The following is a 17,815-nucleotide window of genomic DNA, read 5'->3' as shown; positions in this document are numbered from 1 at the left end:
GTGAATCGATAGCTCGATTTCTGTTACAGACTGAAGTACATGTTCATTTGATAAGTGTTCTTGGTTATAGACTGCTCATCAACAGTCTGTCATGTCCACATCTCAGCACAGGAGGGCGACATATGTATTCATACACAACAAACGTACTGTAGTCTCAGTGCAGTATCAAATATATACAGTATCAGTGTCAGGTTCAGGCTGTTTTTGCAACTGGATTTATCTGATTTTCTTTTTAAGTTTCATTTTTGGAAAGTTTTATCTAGATGTTTTTATTTTTTGTAATCTTGACAAATATGACTGCCTGATTAGAGGTGACTTTCACACAGCACAAGGAATGACATTTTTCAGGATGCAATAAGGGGTACGGTTTGAGCCATGTAACTCCACCAAGCACAACAACTATAACTTAAAAATTACAAATGAACTGAACATCAACAAATTTTCATTTCCATGTCTGCAATGGCAATAATATAAATCAAATGAGTGGCATTAGCTGCCATTGTGAGCTTTACTCTGAAGAGAAATCTGCATTAGCTGGACTCTGTTTTTACTGAAAGTTACCATGCTTGGTGGAGACTAACCTATATGACAGAATTATTTATAATTATTCTAACTGAAGACAATAAGTTCCAAATAGGGAATGGTACTGAAATCTACTGTATGTTTTTATGTTTGCTTATTATTTACAGATGCCAATCTCAGATTATTTACTTATAGTGAGTTTACTGCACAGAGAAGTGTTTGGCCCTTGTTTAACACTGCCTGATTTCAAATTTGCTGTTCCAGAGCCATATTACAGACACATATTCTCGTGTGATTTGATGATGTGATTTTTCTACAATACGGCTGATTTGGAATATGTGTAAAATACATTATGAGGTCATCTGTGTGGATTTCAATCTGATATGCCACACACATGATGACATCGTAATTTCACACACAGCAGGCATTCACAGATCAGATATATGCTATCATTCAAAATGTTGTGGTCAGTAAGATTTTTTTTTAAAGAAAAAATATTTTTATTCAGCAAGGATGCATTACATTTATCCAAAGTGACAGAATATACACGAAAATATTAAAATATAAAACAATTTTAAAATGTAGTATTTTACAATATTACTGTTTTAACCATATTTTCGCCAAATAACGCATCCTTGGTAAGCATTAGAATGCTTCTTTCAAAAATATTGAAAAAAATCTTTTGAACGGTAGCATATATATAAGCCTCTTTGCATGATATTTGTTGCATTTTTCTCTCTCTTAAAAATTGCATTACAAAAAAAGCAGGCTCTGAAAAATGTACATGGTACAATATATTTAAAAAAATATTCATGTAAATCAACCTGATATGAAAAAGCAGTTGAGTGTATTTATAAGGTAATATGTTGCGCTGGAAGAAGGAACAGTCTTGGTTCATGTGATGTGTAGTCCCTTTATGTGTAGTGTAGAGTGAATACTGTGAAGACTGCTTATTGTAATTGAGAACTGCTGCCCTTAAAAGCTCACTGCCCAATAGTCTGTAAGCCTAAACATACTCTCCTTTTTAGTTTGGTTTATGTGTTTTTAAGTACATTTTCAGTTTTTATTCCAGTAAGAATAGATTCAGGGAGCAGAAGAGGGCTGGAGAGCTGAGGAAGGTGTGAAGAAGAGTGGGACATGAGTTGTGGGTCATATTGAAACACTGATGAGTTCAACTGCAGCTTTTGATCATCCAGCTGCTTGTAGGTTTTGCGTCTGTCACAAAAGCTTCTGTGATAAAAATAGACACGGACTAGGCTGGTTACCTAGGGGAACCTGTGTTAGAAACAGCACGGCTGCATGTTAATTAGGGGGGAGGGGGTTCAAGATGTTCCTGTGGTATCCCTAGCAACCACTGCATTTCACAACAAGGGGGAAATTATTTAAGGGGAAAGTTCACCTAAAAATTCTTCTTTCATCATTTACTCACCCTCATGTTGTTCCAAGCCTCTATGTCTTTCTTGCATCAATGCACACAAAATATGAATATATTTAGGAATATACTTTTTTAGGAATATTTACTTTTTTCTTTCCAATAAAAGTCAATAGCGACTAGTCAAATGTCGAGCTTAAAAAAGACGAAAAGCACCATAACAGTAGACTTCTCAATCGTAAGTAATTATTCACTGACAATCATTGCCTTCATTGTAGTGCTTCGTTCAACTGTGATGTTTTGGAGCTTGACACCTCCAGTCCCCATTCACTTTCATTGTTCACACTGATTGTTCCATACATTCTTCGAAACATCTCCTTGCTGTGTTTACATTCGAAATAAAGTCACATGGGTTTGGAAGGCGAGGGTGAGTAAATGATGACAAACGTGTTGACATTTTTACGAGAACTTTCCCTTTACGAGCCCACATTTTACCTGCACTAAGATGGATAGTGTTGTCATTCATTAAAAGAGAATTAGGAGGTTAGAAATATGTGAAGCCATCCACCTAGACGAGAATTGTGCATCGACTCTAATCACACAGTCAGATAAGATTGTCAAAAGAGCACATTGATACATAAATCAGCACAGATGTTACACGTTTTTACATGCACAATTTGTTTGTAGTAGTTTATAGTTGTCCAGTGTGTGGTAAAGTACTATAATATTAATGTATATAACCTGCAATAGCACAAGATTGTCCACAAGGTGTCGCTGTTTGCCGTTGATTAGTGTGTTGAAGGCGTGTCTCTATGTGCCCAGCCTCATCTCTGAGATGAACATCCTCCCACCCCACCGCTGAGCACAGCTGGTGCCTCTCATTATCGCTTGCACTCTTAATGATTTATGTGAAACATACAGTATATTGTTTGTTTTGTTGTTGTTCTCTTGTGGCAGTTTTGGGTTTGTGCACTTTACCTTCTCTCGACAAGAGGCCCCAGAGCTGCACCACGCAAGCACAAAATGACACTAGGATTGTTTTATCTACACTGACAAACAGATGCAACTTTAATTGGTTCATCAAGAAAAAAAAATTGAAATCCAGTCAAGCAAAATTTTACCTTGCATGTGAAAAATATTTCAACTTTTCAACAACACCAAGTTATTAACAAGAAAAGACAGAAAAAAGAGGAGAGTACAGCTCTCCAATTAAAATCTCTGTGGGCTGCCTGAATATTCAATTCACAATGGTACTGCAGGCCAATTATTTCACAAAACTAATTTTTGTGGAAAATATGCATTAAACAAAAATGCAATATTAAGTTAACTTCAACCAAGGCTAAGCTAAGAATCTAAAGAAAAAACATTCATGATCCTGCCTACATTTGACACTTTACATTCAGGTTTTGTCCATCATTTAAATAGCCAAGTTATATTTAATAAAGAAACAGAACCACAAAATAAAAAGAGAACTGGCTCTAGCTGATATTTGTTCCTCATTCGTAACCATCTGCACTCTCCAGACAAAAACGGGTAACCCTTCTGACCTTACCCTTTACATAACTGAAACTTTCCCTACTTAGATATTTTACATGTATAATTTTGACAATACCATTGACCACATCATCAGTATTTGGAAAGAAAATATAAATCGACAGGGAACAAAGAAGCAGTCAAGGCACACACAAGCTTAAAGGTTTAAGGGAAACATTTATCAAACGTACTGTTCATTTATGTCCGGAGCTTTTTTAGGGACAAAACGCGACTTAAGTGCACCTTTAATGGCTGCATTAGCACAAAGCCAAGCACAACATTTGGCAGCAGATTTACATAGCATGATCTGAACATGCATTAGCAAGCAAACGTTTACAGGCATTAAAATGCTTACTATGAGGGGTTTTTTTTTTTTGGCTGGGAAGCAATAATCATATCACTCACTTTATACTTCTCTGAAATGATAAGCAGCACATGCCTCTCTCTCTACATAATAGTCACAGGTAGTAGTGGCAACGCATTAGTGCATAATTGCAAATGCTCTCCGTTCGAATAGCATGTGTTCACTACAATCTTTACACTCCAATTCAACTACTAATGTTATAATCCACTAAGTGTTGTAGACAATCTGGAATCTTGTGGCTCATGTTAATCTTTTTGAAGCACAGACACAATTGCACTTTTAATTTGCTCTGAAAACTGCAGCTCTGAGACCTCTTGAAATGATGTTCATCCTAGTGTAAACATTGAGCCATATTGCAACTGATGAAATGTACAACAAGCATCTCTTCCTTTTTTCAAGAGGTGCTGGAGGCCATAATGTTTGTGTGCAAAGTGCTATACTGTATATTTATGTACATTGTGATTCTGAATATTATATCTGTAAATATCGGTGTACATTTTGTTAAATGAACGGTAAGAAATCTATGAAAGGCAAACAGGCGATTTCTTGTAACACTGACGTGTATGATATCGTTGTACAGTTAAAGCGTAGAATATTTAACTATTTTGTACATTGTGTAATAGTGTATGTGTTGTGTATGGGAGTAGTGTCTGTTGTCTCAAATGTGTGTGTGTGTGTGTGTGTGCGTGTGGTGTGTGTATAAAAAAAAGCTGTTTTATTTTTGCTATTGTGATGTTGTGAGTCCCTAACCTCCTAAGATTCACCTCCAGGTGTGAGTTTTGATTCCTCTGTGAACATGACTCGTTCATTTGTGTTCACGCCGCAAAGATTGTTGGTTAGCACACTAAACTGAAGTGTTCTTTTACGCTTTTAAATGTAAATGTTGGTTTTAATTCGATGTAGACGTCAGCTTATCATACAGACAGCACCTTCTGTACGCTCCTCTGGCCTTAGTATCCGCAATATTATCGTTTGCTGCTTCTAGGTTTTGTCAAAAGTCAAAATGTTCACACACGTTGTTTTAAGTCCGACTATATTCAACGCAATCATTGTTAGTAGTGTTAGATTTCTGTAGCACACACTTAGCTGGGACATTTCCACTCTTTGTGCCTCGTATGTGTATGCGCACTAAGGAGGGAAGTCAAAAATAGAGTACTTTTGCACTCTGGAAGTGCTATTTTAATCATTAGAAATATACTTGATGTGAATGTAAATGTATTTTTAATGCCCCCAAGTACTGTAACGATCATCCGCGAGTAATTCAGTAAGAAGGACACTGATGAAACGTGTACTATTACCCTCTAGTCTACACCTGTGTGCTGTTCTAGTCTTAGATTTATAAGCAATATTTCTGCAGGCATTTACTTTGGTTGGACATTGGTCAGACGGTCTGTTAGGCCACAGGAAGCGCTGTTACTCTGAGAGAAGCGGCGTCAGAGGGCTTCACTGCTAAAGAAGAGCAATGCTCTTAAAACTTTAGTCAAACCCTATTCTGTTGGGTGATAGCACATTCAGATCACTAGCCACAGTATACTGTTAGCTTTACAAGGACTATTTTAATGTCTCTTAGTCAATGTCATTGATATTGTACAGTATTTCTGATTCACTTGGAAAAATGCTGAGTTATGAATATTGAATATGGACCATCACAAAAATGAACAATAAAAAGTTGGTTCTCACGCTGAAATGTGTCTCTGATTTGTTCTTTGGCATGAGATGTCTTTTCATATTGTTTTCAATTACAGTATTAAAAAAGATGACAACAGGGCTGAGCATCCCTGTGTTTTGAGCATCGGTGTGAGTCATCGGTGTTGAGCGGTGGCCAGATTCATTGATAGACTGAAAAGGTTTCTGCCACGGCTTGGTGAAAGCCAATAAAGAGAGAGACCTGAAGCTTTCATAAAGAGTGAAACCTGATACACTTACAGGATGAAAGATACACACAAACATTTAAGCATCAAGGATAGAAACTTCTGTGCAGTTCAACCATATCCTGTCCTTTAAGTGAATCTCTGAGTGTGTGAAGCCACAAGTCCTTCCTCCGGCAGGAAGTCGAAACGGAATTGACAGGTCGTCAGGGATGCTGAGACTAAGAGAAGCCAACTTCCTGTTGCTCTAACAGCTGACTGGAAATAATTAATGCCTACAAACCAATTAGGTGAAAGCTTTCACATCCTTCTTAGAGATTCTCAACCAGGGGCACGTGCAAAGATTTTCATGCATTGTTAAAATTATAAAACATAAATGATGACTTAAAACACAAATATAAGGGTTATCAGTAGAATAAAATAATTGATATAATGATTTTTGTTGTTGTTGCAGTGAACACCTTAAAAAAACTGTCAGGTTTAGTTGGACGGTGTGTTTACACCCATAAGCACACTCATGTACATCCATTTAATGCCCCTTAGTTGAACTACAGTATTGTTGAGGGAAGAGAACTGAGAGAATGTTCGACTGTCACTTCTTCCTGTCTCTGACCTCTTCTTTTATATCACTCTCTGGACAATTATCAATTTGCTTTTAGAGCCATCTAGCAAATTAAAGGGATAGTTCACCTATTTTTTTTTTATTCTGTCAATTCATCAGATTTCAATCATTTACTCACCCTCAAGTCGTTCCAAACCTGTACCTCTACCTTGCACAGAAGAAGATATTTTGAAGAATGTGGGTAATCAAACAGTTGACTTATATGGGGGGAAAAAATACTATGGAAGTCAATGGCTATCCTCACCTACATTCCCCACATTCTTCAAAGTATCTTCTTATGTGTTCAACATAAGAAAGAAATTCTTATGGGTTTGGAACAACTTGAGGGTGAGTAAATTATGACAGATTTTTTACTCTATTTACCTATCCCTTAAAGTAAATTTCCCCAAGAGATGGTACTGTAAGCTGGAGAAACTGGAAGAACTGGTTGAGGAACGACCACTCCCTGAGAGGACAAAGGACCTTTCTGGAAATTAACATTTGAACTCTTGTGAAACTAGCACCATCATTCGAGACGCAAGTCTCACCTAAGCAATCCTAATCCACATTTCTTCTCCCATCCCTCATGCTGAGATCACCAAGATTCACCCAAGAATCTTTATGGTTTAATGTGAATAATTATCATACAGTATTACACATGTTTGGTATCATTTGAAATGTCTCAGTGCGACTGGTACAAAGGTCTAATTCCCAAAGAAGTGAAACAAAAGGTAATAAGGTTTTTAAGAGTTTAGAGATAACTGGCACACAAGGAGGGTTGGGCTCCAGACAAATGGTCTCCTACTCACAAAAGGTGTCAACTCTAAATGTAAATTCCCATTGTTAGCAGATGCTTCCAGGTGAAAGAAGTTTCTGTCTATATAATGCAATATAACTAGGATCATGGCGATTCTGTACCTCAGATCAGCCCGTGATGCAGAGAGCCGCCGGGACTCTCAGCATCGTATTTCCTAATGTCGGGATCGCATCTATTCTCTTTATTCCAGAGCTTTTGATGTTTTGTATTGATTATCTTTGAATTGATTATGTATCATTGGCATGATACATTTACCTGACATTAATAAATTGTAAACATTTGATTTTATTCATATGATTTATATGTCAAACATTTGCTCACTTTTAATGATGCACAGTTATCATTAAAACCTTTTCATTTATGGAGTCAGATGAAATAACGAGAAAATACATATGAGAAAATGTATTTCATTTAATCAAAAATACTTTGCCACGAGAAAAGACAGTAACATGCAGAGACCTTCCTCGCTGACCGGATGCCTCCATTGAGCCGATTGAGCGCGGGCTTACAGTACACATTTCCCCATACGGCTTTCAAAGCATGTTTGGCTGCCTTTAATGTCGCATTGGCTGATTGTGGCTTCTGTTCTGTTATGTCAAAGCTGAACATGAGAATACTCACAATGACTTATTAAAAACTTATAGGGTTCTTGGTATTTCATACCTATATTTCCAAGAAAGACAATTTTGTAAATACATACATATGTTCAGATCAGATTGGGAAAGGGTAGGTCGATCATGTTAAAATAACCTCTTTACGAATCAGCTTTGACTTCTTGGTACTACATCCTGCAAGAGTAGATAAGCGTGTAGACATGTACAGTACATCTTCAGGACAAAGGTTAAGTAGTTGTCTGAACTATGAGTATATGATGTCAAAAGATATATTGAACAAAAAGAACATTCATAAAAAGAATATTATTTGAACAAATTCAAATATGAACGATTTTGCATACACCACTGCCTAATGTTACAAAATGAAATGACCCAGGAAGGGTTAATGACTAGCAAGCTTTGGGGGGTGTTGATGGACTCAATCTACTCCATCTGTGTTTTGATCATCGTTCTGCATCTGATCCGGATGCAAAAATAATACAGTAAACGGTAAGTATGATGTTATTGTCACAATCCTCAGTCACCAATCCAGTCACCTCAGCACACTACATTTCCCAAAATCCCTCCTGGCTCACACCTGCTCACACTCCACAATCACCACACCTGTCTGTGGTTACCTTCATCAGCACCTTTCTATTCAAGCTCACCAGTCAGTTCACCATTTGTCTGGTCTCGTTGTTCAACACTGGACACTTACCTGACTACCCAACTGTGGGAACTTACCTGTGCGATCCTGTCTTAAACTTTCCAGTCTTCTGTGAAAGGAAACTTACCTGTGCAATCCTTTCTCAAACTGTCAATTCTTCAGTCTTTATCCCTTTTCTGTGGTCATCTCATCTTCAAGTCTTCCGGTTTTCCTCTCATTCATCATCACCGCCTGCAACGGATAAGAACTGTCCCTTTCCCGCCAGTATCACCATATTGATCTGCAATCCTGTTACTCACCTGCTCGAGTCCCTTGTGTCACTCAATAAACTCTGTTTGGACTGTGTTTGCATTCTTCTGTTCCGTGACTGTTGTGTTCACTTAGAGAACTTACAAGGATACTTGCAGTATAAAACTATTAAACTTTGTACTTTCATAAACTAAAGTATTTGACTAATAAACTATCAGTATACCTTAAGTTCATTTGTAGTGTAGTTGTAGTACAAACGAAAAACGTAGTTGTAAACTAGTTGTGTACTCAGTTTACTATTACACTTAAAGTTTTATGTAAAAGTGGGCCAATTTAGTCCCAACTAGTGTTGAAACAGTACACTTACAATTATATTTCTAGTTCATCGATACTTGCATAAAATATACTATAAAAATAAACTTTTCTTATAAGTATACATAAAGTGAACTTGAAGTATACTTTTTTTTTTTTTTTTTTTTAGGGCTGGTGACCATATCATAGATTAATTTCGGTATCAAAGGAGATGCCATGTAAAGACACTCTGGATTCAGCATATGTGTACGTGTTTCTATTTTACGGGAGAGAGTGCGTCACGCCTGACCTCTCACACTTTCCACTTTCCACAATCTTGTTTCATCTATATCCTGTAAACAGACTTCCTCCATCACAGTCCTAAGCCGCACTCAACATCTCTATATTTTTTCTCACACCCACTCAAACAAACAGAGGTAAATCTAGAAGTAACATCCTTAATTATAGAGCAGGACATTGAAGTCCGTCAGCAGATGTTTACTTGGCTGAGATGCAGCTTCCTTTTTTCCCATCACATTATACCTTATTTAGCATCAGCCACTCAAGTGCTCAAATAAAATAAATGTAAAAGCAATGAAACTCAGTAGTAAAAATGTGCTTTTCCTTTTTCTGATTCAATCCTTAAGGTTGAGTTTACGCTTAGAGTAAACATGTCAACAACAATATTCTTTGCATATTATTACAGGAAAATAAATGTACATCTTTCATGCTCTAAAAGCCTTTAAAAGAATTTATTTAAAACAATGAATTAAATTAATAAATAAATAATAAAAGCATTTAACTGAGTGGCCTTGCTGTTTATTTATGCACTGCGAGAATAATTTTCTCAGGCAAATATTTTGAATGAATTTATATTTTCCCATTGGTAGTTTTATATTGTTTTAAAGCACAACACCAAATTTAGTGAGGTTTATGTTTAAATTAATAAGATAAAATATATTTAGCAATAGGATATGAATAATAAACAGAATTCAAGATACATTCTTTGAGCACAAGTTTTGTATCCTACACAATTATGTCTAGTTAAGAATGTTTTTACTGAAACATTTGACATTTATTGATTGATTGATATATACTCTACCGTTCAAACTGCATTTACAGTATTTGATCAGAAATACGGTATAGTAATATTGTGAAACATAATTAGAATTTAAAATAACTGTTGTCTGTTTTAATATATCTTAAAATATAATGTGATGGGAAAGCTAAATTACTCCAGTCTTCGGTGTCTTGTGATCATTTATAAATCATTCTAATACGCTCATCTGGTTCTTAAGTAACATATTTTTATTATTATGATTAGTGTTGGAAACAGTTGTGCTATTTATAAAGTCATAATTCATTTCACTCACTCACAAAACATTTTTTTACGATTCTTTGCTGAATAGCATTAAAAAGTAGCATTCAATTTTTTTTAAACAACGTAGTCAATTTTTATCAATTTAATGCATCCTTGCTAAATAAAATATTAAAAACAAGAGAGAAAGAATAAGTGAAACTGTAATAAGGCAACAGGTGGGTGAAACAGGAAGATGACAAAGAAGCTTATTTTCTGTTTGTCTGTTTTGGCGAATGCATGCGTGACTTTTTCAGCGTAAGTGAGCTGGAAGAAGAGTGAGGAGACCGCTGGGCCATTGTTTTTAACAGCCCTGGGGAGTGATGATCTTGGGTTGTGTCGCTGTAGGAAAAGAGGAAAAGAGGCCCGAGCCAAGAATGTGTGCAAACGACACGTTCCAGCACCTGCGCACTTAAACCTCACACTCACATATTCCTTTCACACAACAGCCCTTAATGTCACTGCACTGACCACTAGGCTGCTGAGTCCAATTCATGTTGAAATCTGTTCCCCCACTCCCATTATGAGAGGTGTTGATTTAGTGGTTTAAAAGATGCTCATTGTATTCTGTGAGTGGATGGAGTTTAACCAGCATCAGTTTGATAATTATTAGAACCTCTTTGTGTGAGAAACATGGGGGAGACAGAATCTGACGGCCGACAAACCAGCTGTCGGAGTCCGTTTTGATAGGTGTTGATGTAGTGGCTTAAAGGGTTAGTTCACCCAAAAATGAAAATTCTGTCAGTAATTACTCACCCTCATGTTGTTCCAACCATGTAAGTCTTTCGTTCATCTTCGGAACACAAATTAAGATATTTTTGATGAAATCTGACAGAATTTTGACTCCTCCATAGGCTTCCAGTGTGACCGAAACTCACCGGCCCAGAATAGTTATTAAAACATCGTTAAAATAGTCCAAGTAACTACAGTGGCACTACATTAAGTTTATCATGCGACGACAATACTTTTTGTGCGGAAAAACAACAAAAATAACGACTTTATCCAACTATTAGTGTTCCTCAATGTGGGCCTCTGACGAGAGTTCACGGGAGCGCCAGGACGCATGCGCGAGAACTGAGCTTAAATACTCCCAGAGAATGTCTAATATGGCGAGAAGTTTCACTCTCAGTACACTTCCGGCTTCTGAACTGGTTGCAGTTCCACTCTGATTCCATATGAGGGCGCTCACAGGACGAGTGCAGAATGAATGGAGGTCAATGGCGGTATACCCCTCAAAATCCACTTTTCTCAGGATATAATTTTTTGTCTAGTAATTTGAATGTTGTATTCGAAAGGAGATGCAAAGAAATTACACATTGCTGGGTGTTAGATTTTTTAGAGTCACTTATTTGCTTTAAAAAGTCTTTCAAAATGTCAATGACGTCAGAATGCTGACGTCATTAGCAGAATGCTAGCGTGTTATGGGCAACAACAACTCAACCTGTAAGAAATCAAAAGGACATAAGTACTCGTTCATTCAACTTTCGACCTAAAACCCATGTTGAACTTGCAAAACCTACAATCAAATCTGAGATTTCTCAACGGCAATCGGGTGAAAGAGACACATTTAGCTGTCTAGCCCCATTGACTCCCATTCATTTTGCACTCATGGCGATCGCCCCCAGTGGAACTCTGGTGGTACTACAGCCAAAATTCGGTACAATAGGGCTTAATAGGGAGTGGGTAGGCTCTCCGTAGACGGGCTCTGATACTCCCAAGGAGTGAGCAGTCAGTAACAAGTAGTAGTAGAAGAAGAACGCCGTAAGCTCAGTTCTCGCGCATGCGTCCTGGCGCTCCCGTGAACTCTCGTCAGAGGCCCACATTGAGGAACACTAATTGGATATTGGATACTAATTGGACTAGTTGGATAAAGTCGTTATTTTTGTTGTTTTTCCGCACAAAAAGTATTGTCGTCGCATGATAAACTTAATGTAGTGCCACTGTAGTTACTTGGACTATTTTAACGATGTTTTAATAACTATTCTGGGCCGGTGAGTTTCGGTCACACTGGAAGCCTATGGAGGAGTCAAAATTCTGTCAGATTTCATCAAAAATATCTTAATTTGTGTTCCGAAGATGAACGAAAGACTTACATGGTTGGAACAACATGAGGGTGAGTAATTACTGACAGAATTTTCATTTTTGGGTGAACTAACCCTTTAAAAAATGCTGATTCGATTTTGTGTGTGGATGGAGCTTACCTGGCACCGGTTTAAAGAAATATATTTGGGAGTTTTTGCCTTTTATTATGATAGGAAAATATGGGATCAAAACGTGCCGGGACTTGAACTGGTGTCACCTAAAAAATCATCAGCTCTTAATGTCAGCATATTGACCACTAGTCTGTGAGGGCCTGTTAATCAGCCACAGTTTGATTAATATTAGAACCTCATTGTGTTTAACAGAGACCACCAGATTTACCACCAGATTTAACAATCTGTATTGTATAAAGCGCTATATAAAGATGACTTGACTTGACTTTTAGCAGCATGCATTATCAGTGTGAATCCACTGCAGCACTCTCTTGTGCCTGAAGCATCCACTGATTGGATAATTACAGTAACACGGTCTTAACCACTTTCACATTGATTTTAAAGCCAGGTGGCTTTTTCCTCCTCTTTAACAGAAATCATGTCAGGAAACTCTGAATGCTTGGAATCAAACTTTTTAAAAGTGATCTATCTAACCAGCCAGTGCAACTCATTACAATTCACTCAAAATAGGGCTAGAAATAAAGAGTTAATGTGCGCATTACTGCAAACAAGATTAATATTAATGCTTTGAGACCACACATTTGTGAGAGTGGACATTTGAAATTCCTATAATGTCTTCTTTGTTTCTATTGGTTCACTGCCAGTAAAACTCCATCCAGATTGAGTGCGCGTAAGTGATGGTGCATGCCAGATGTGTCCATACTAATGGCTTCATATTTGTCCATGTCATGCTGATAAAAGCCTCTCAAATGCAGAAGCTTTTGACTCTTGAACAGATAAATGCCCTTTCCTCTTTACGGTATTTATCTTCACCTTCAAAGAAACAAGTTGACTGGTTATCAGATAGTCCTATGTGCTGATTCTGGTGAGTTTCTATAGAAAATAAATATTAATGTATTCTGCTACACAGAATCTGTCGAACAAAAAACTATCAAAACATGACATAAACTTTTGAATTTTTTACTACAGTTGATTTGTGATAGTATAGTAAATTCCTATTTGGTTTCCTTGGATACTGGGTCCAACATGTAAATAAATAAATAAAACAAAATCTGCTGAAAGTCCCTGTTAGCCAAGATTCAGTCTGACCTTTTTATTTCCGAAATGTTAAAGAAGAAGACTAAAGGCCCACTGTGGATTTTGCAAAAAAAGAAAAGAAAAAAAAGAGAGAAGAGAAGAAGTAACTCTAAAAAAACAGTAGTACCTTCACCCTTATGTGCTGTTGGGGATGTTTTCATCCACTATGGGGTATTTTTGAGTCTTAATTTGGCCATAACTTTCTCTGTGTTTCAGCAAATGGAATGATTTTTGGTGACAAATCTTATTTTTACACATATTTTGGGAAAATGCTTTGAAATTTTTCAAAAACTCAACAGTACACTGTGGGCAAATTCACTACCATTTCGTTATGTTCGTGGCTGAAAACATAAATACACCTACTTTGTTTTTGTTTACTCCATGTAGTTCTGAGAGCTGAGGTGCATATTTTGATTTTCTCAGACGCATCAAGGTGAGTTCACACACACACACACACACACACACACACACACAGTCACACACACACACACACACACACACACACACACACACACACACACACACACACTTTATTATGCTATTATACTCCATATAAACTCCATGTAAAAGCCAGAAACTAAGCTTTTTTTTGCACAGGCCTATCTAAAGGGTTAATGGTGCCATCTGGTTATCAACAGTAAAAATTACAAATTTTACCTCTTCCCAACAGGTAAAACCACCAACAATCAAAAATGCATGATTATATGGTGTCATGGCTTTGCAATCAAAAAATGTGGTTATAATGGAAGTCAATGGGGCAAAAACAGCCACGAACAGTAAATGAGGGAGAAAAAGTTAACATCTGATGCTGCACAAAAACTAACAATGCATCAAAACCAATGTTGTTTCTAATCTTTGACATGTCCAAGACTGTGATAAAAGGTAAAAAAAAAATCCAGTCCACAATCACATTTTATATTGAAAATCAGTCATTTTGTGTGTTTTTTCCCCCAAATCAGTGACATCATTTACGAATTTGGCAATTAAAGAGTTAAAATCCTGATTTTTTTTTTAAACATTTAGTAGTTTTGAGCAGGACTGAGGTTGATTAATAGATTTATGCAAAAAAAATTGAAAAAAATATTTATCTGATACATTTTTACAGCAGTTCAAAGTAGTGGCTGTTTTCAGCCACGAACATAACGAAAGGGTAGTGAATTTGAACAATGCACAAGGGTTAAATAGTTTCATTTTATTCTAATTTAATGTATATATGTATATCTTGACATCTTAATGTATTATTGATGTACTGACACAGGTTGATTTTTTTGCTGAGTGTTGATTGTAATATGTTGGGATTGTAAAAATATTGGTAATATGTAATAAGTTTTTGTCTTGTGTCTCATTGTAGGTGTGAAAATGTCTGATAGTATCATTCTAAACTTATATAGCATGGCTCTGTCAAGCCAAAGGTTGATCATGGGTTCACTGAGCCTCTATAGACAGGAAAGATACACAAAGGTGAACAGGAAAACATTCAAGAACAATGTGTTTTTTCAGGAAAGATTTGTAATTCTTCCCAGATGTTCACATTTTGAACAATACATTTATGTAACTTAGCATAAATCATGGTTTCTATTATATTAATTATAACATTAAAACCCAATGAAGTTCTATTACACTAGAAGTATATATAATTAAACACATATCCTGCAAAAAAAAAAAAACTGAAGTATGTAATTTAAGCTTAAATTAGAGATACAACCAGAGTGACTTTTCTCAGTCTCAAGAAATGAAATGAAAGTGTGAAACAAAAAAAGGAAAGGCAAAGAAGATGAATGGACCATTGGAAGGAATAGCAAGGCCTGTCCATAGATAGCATGAATCTTAGGGATAATGACCCAAAACCTGTCTCGCAATTTCCAGTGTTGAGACAATGATGAACGGGGGGGGGGGGGGGGGGGGGGGGGGGGGGGGACAGCGTAACCATGACAACTCCATCATAGCTCCTCTTTTATCACCAGAGCTGGGGGTAAAACAAAGTGGGTGAGCGTATATCAGTCTGGGAGAGTGTATTGATGATATCGAGAATATAATGGATTCAAGAGTAAACACTTTGGCCTGTACAGTGTCAAAAGCTTTTTCCTTTGAATTAATTTCCATTTTCCAAGTCAGATGTTATTGACATATTTAATAGTGTTTGCCACATCCTTAAAAAATATTTGGTTATTTTCTTTTTCCCTAATAAATAGTTTTAGACAGGGTGACACTTATAAGTCATCATATTTCTAAACATCTGTTATAGACTGAAATAATTAACTCTTTTGCAGCATAATGTTAAATGTCTGCACTAAAAACATTCTGTCATAGATTTTTTTATATATATGATTGAACACTGCTGTGGGTCACAAGTTCTCAGAACAGAATGTCTGTTACAGCTGTTATTCTCTCAATTTGAACCCAAATGCTCAATCAGAGAACCAGCCACAAAAATAAAAATAAAAGCCATAAACCAACTGGCCTCTAATGCATTTTCCCTTTCTGTTTTTTTTTCTTCTTTTTCAACTGGCCACTTCTGCGACCCGGCTAAAGTGGTGGATGAGCAGCTCTCCATGGTAACTGCACTCGACATTGCCATGACAACCCATTTTATGGGGCAAAAAAGACAACAAAAGAGAAGGAAATACAATGGAATTAATTGGAGAGGGAGTGGATGACAGAACACATGAAACGCTGCCACCTTTTTCCCAGTGTGAAAGCGTATGCGTGTCACTCTCTTCAAACCTCAGACGCAGCGAGGTTATTTTGCGCATTCAATGTGAATATGACAGCTGTGTGAGAATACAGTTCCTGAAATATATTTACTGTTTAGGTAAATCAACAAGTGCACAAGAAAGTATAAGCTTTTCACCATTAACACTAATGAAGCTATTCTGAAAGAGATCTTGATAGCCGTTTCTTTTGATAAACATGTAATATTCACATAAAATGTTATGTCTTTTGCCTGTTTAGATTTGGATACTGTATACTGATTCGAAATGCTGTTCCAAAAATGCTCATAAGCAAAGTTATTACAATACGTCATCACTGGTTTGTAGATACACTGTAAAAATGTGATGTAATTAAAAAATGTTCCCATTGTCAAGGGATCTAAAAATGTATTCCAAGTGGTAACACTGAATATGGTTTTAGTCAAATCCAAAATATTAAACAGTGAACTAATCCTTTAAAGGAATATTTCACCTATAATTTACTCACCGGGCCTCAAGCCATCCTCGGTGTTCATCCACAATCAGAGTTGTATTAAATAATATCCTGGCTCTTCCCAGCTTTGTAATGGCATTGAATAGTGCCCACATTTTTAAACCTCCGCATTCATCCATCATAAAAGCAATCCATATGACTCCAGTGGGTTAATAAAGGCCTTCTGAAGTGAAGCGATTTTGTAAGAAAAATAACCATATTTAAAACTTTTTAAACTATAATCACTGGCGAGTTCTTTGAGGCAGAGGAGTCTATTTTTTACAGGCTTTTGAGTTTGAGCTCTGCATTCTTTCATAAAAGTCATAAAACTATGTCAACCAGAGGCCTGGCTCTTTGGGGTTGTGGCAAATTGGCACCTTGTTTTGTGGTGGTTGGTGAGGGGTTTTAAAGATTATTATGTTAAATATAACAAATACGTGTGTCTGATTTGTCTCAGTCGTTACATATTTGATATTATATTATATTATATTATACTGAATCGACCTGACTACATTCGGTTACAGTGTAGCCTACCGTTACACCAACAAAAGTTATTTTAAATAGAACATATCATGAATATCTGACTTTTTACGTGTTTAAGTGCTATATGAATTAATGTAACTCCACAACAACTATATAAATGTTTCCACTAACCATTCAGAAACGTCCAGGTGCAGTCTAAAAGTTGCAACCTCTTCCCGAGTCTCTCCGTACGGCTGCACTCCGCTACTACTGGTTATCTGAGGTTTTGGAGTGAGATTTACGTTGATCGGCAGTCTTCTGAAGGGGGGGCGGGGAGTAGCAGCTCATTTGCATTTAAAGGGACACACACAAAAACTGCGCGTTTTTGCTCACACCCAAAAAGCAAAAAGGGGCAAATTTGACAAGCTATAATAAATTATCTTCGGGGTATTTTGAGCTGAAATTTCACAAACACGTTCTGGGGACACCATAGATTCAAATTACATCTTGTGAAAAGGGGCATTATATGACACATTTAACGGTTAGATCAGGCAGAAATAGCCCCTTTATTGCATGTTACCACTTTTTAAAGTAGTATGGTATGGGGACTATTGCGATATGGAGAATATTGAAGAAGAGAGAGACA

This window comes from Rutilus rutilus (assembly GCF_951802725.1).
Source record: "Rutilus rutilus genome assembly, chromosome: 19".
NCBI lineage: Eukaryota > Metazoa > Chordata > Actinopteri > Cypriniformes > Leuciscidae > Rutilus > Rutilus rutilus.
Note: the sequence above shows the minus strand (reverse complement) of the source record.